The sequence below is a fragment of the Pseudophryne corroboree genome, chromosome 1, assembly GCF_028390025.1.
Source record: "Pseudophryne corroboree isolate aPseCor3 chromosome 1, aPseCor3.hap2, whole genome shotgun sequence".
NCBI lineage: Eukaryota > Metazoa > Chordata > Amphibia > Anura > Myobatrachidae > Pseudophryne > Pseudophryne corroboree.
In genome coordinates, this window is record NC_086444.1 from 324,400,659 (window position 1) to 324,403,411 (window position 2,753).

Genomic DNA, 2,753 nt, shown 5'->3' on the forward strand with positions numbered 1-2,753 from the left:
GGGGGCAAACTACAAGGGGAAAACTACTGGGGGCAAACTATAAGGGGGCAAACTACTGGGAGAGCATTACTACTGGGGGGGCATACTACAGGGGCAAACTACTGGGGGCAATCTACAAGGGGCAAACTACAAGGGTGCATTACTACTGTTTGCATAACTACAGGGGCATTACTATTTGGGAGCAAACTACAAGGGGGCAAATTACAGCGGGGCTAAACTACTGGGGGCATAACTACAGGGGCTAAACTACTGGGGCATTACTACTTGGGGGCTAAACTTCAGGGGGGCTAAACTACGGGGGGGGGGCTAAACTACATGGGGGAAAACTACAGGGGGGCATTACTACAGGGGGCATTACTACAAGGGGGCAAACTACAAGGGAAAACTACACGGGAGCTAAACTACTGGGGGCATAACTACAGGGGCTAAACTACTGGCGGCGTTACTACTTGGAGGCTAAACTACAAGGGAGCAAACTACAGGGGGGCTAAACTACTGGGGGCATTACTACTTGGGGGCTAAACTAATGGGGGCATTACTAACAAGGGTTAACTACTGGGGGCAAACTATATGGGGGCAAAACTACTTGGGGGCATTACTACTGGGGGCTAAACTACTGGGGGCATAACTGCAGGGGTGAAACTACAGGGGGCATTACCACTGGGGGCTAAACTACAGGGAGGGCTAAACTACATGGGGCAAACTACATGAGGGCTAAACTACAAGGGCTAAACTACTGGGGGAATTACCACTGGGAGGCTAAACTTAAGGGGGGTAAACTACTGGGGTCATAACTGCAGGGGCATTAATGGGGCATAACTACAAGGGCATAACTACTGGGGATAAATGACTGGGGGCATGACTACAGGTGACATTACTACTAGAGGCAATACTACACAGGGGCATTACCATTAAGGGCATTACTAATGGGGGCACTGTTAATGAGGGCATTGTAAATGGGGCCCTTCATAAGGGGCATCATTCCTGGGGACATAAGAGGCACTACTACTGGGGGCATTGCATAAAGGGCACCACTATTATGGGCTCTACATAAGGGGCACTACCACTGTGGGCACTACCAGTACAGTGGACATTGCATAAGGAGCACTACTACTGTGGGCATTGTATAAGGGGCGTTACTGCGGTGGGCATTCTGTGTATTATCGGGTGCTACTACTGTGGGCATTATTACTATTGTGTGACCATGCCCCTTTTTTGAGACCACACCCCTGTTTTTTTGGGGGGGCGTGTGCCGTAGGCGTGCGCAATACCTTTATTACATGGGCGCCGGGGGGGAGGGTGGTGAGCCCCCACCTCTCTAGGACCACTTTAAGCACTGCCAACTACTGTGCTTGCCCAATGCCCGAGTGCATGAACAATGCCTGAGAGCTTTCTAACTATTGTGCATGTGCAAAGCCTGAGTGCTTCCTAACTACTGCGCATGCGCAATGCCTGAGAGCTTCATAACTACTGTGCATGCGCAATGCCAGAGTCCTTTCTAACTACTGTGCATACACAGTGACTGTGCTTCATAGCTACTGTGCATGTGCAATCCCTGAGTGCTTCCTAAGTACTGTGCATGCGCCACAGTGCTTTCTTCAAATATGGTCATGCCTGTTCGGACCTCGTTTTGGGGTGCTAGTTGTGCGGTGCGGGTCCACCAGATTAACAATCAGTACTGTACAAAAAGAGGGAGCGACTGGGCACTGAGATATAATCAGTTATTGATATTATTGAAACCAAAGGCGGACAATTGAAACAAGGAAAAGAGAGATACCATCTTTCAGTAATAGTCCTTATTTGGTGGTGCGCCCAGAGCCAGGGAGTACAAGTACTAGCAGTGGGAGAAAAAGAAAGCTCTTGTGTGGGCGCACTCCTAGAAAAAGAAAAAGAAGAAAATTCTTAAATTGGAAAAGATTATGTTAAAACATGAGTTTATTAGTTAATTAGTTAAGAACAAATATCCTTCTACGATCCTATGGAAAAATGCACAAAAAGTGCAAAAAGATTTTTTTTTTAAATTATGTTAAAATGTTCTGGTCTGTAAATCATGAAAGAAAGATTTAGAAAGGTTGCAGACACTATATAGTCTGACACCCGTTTCTCCTGACCAGTACAGATAATCTGTATTGATGGGACCCACGGAGGAGGTCGTTGTACATATTTTGTCATAGAAAGACTGATTACATTGGGTCAATACTATACACTTTGTTAGTTACCCGTGAAATCATATGGCATAAATTCAGATTGGATGTCTGGCTGTGCTCATGAGAATTAGATCCTCATAAAGGAGGATATAGAGAAGAAAAAGGCTGAAAAAAGTATAAATAGTGGTGATACTGCTGTTGGTGTCCACCCTTCAGAGGAAGGGGAATAGTTCCTATCCTACAACACCGGGTATTCCCAGGGAGTCTCCTCTCGTGGTACTGACCCAGCCCAGCGCTGTTTAGCTTCCAAGATCGGACGAGATCGGGCACAAGCAGCGTGGTATGATAGTAGGAGGGATATCTACCAATGAGAGTGCACCTATATATGAAAGTATAGAATGATAGAAATATAGAACAAGTAGTACGTGGATCTGCTTTCCACGTTAGGCAGAGTAGAATGACTGTCACACCGTGGCGCCGTGTACCCTGGATCGGGGATGAGAGTCCACTAGACAATAGTCAGTTAGGAAAATAAAGGAAAAAGTATAAAGATAAAGTTAAATAACCATTAAATATTTAGGGAACAAATATCCAATGACGGAGAAA

General features: G+C 46.1%; 1 pseudogene; it reads right to left on the reverse strand.

Annotated features, from left to right (window-relative positions):
• Nucleotides 1–2,382: 2,382 nt before the first annotated feature.
• Nucleotides 2,383–2,501, reverse strand: LOC134932936 (5S ribosomal RNA; annotated as a pseudogene).
• Nucleotides 2,502–2,753: the final 252 nt, after the last annotated feature.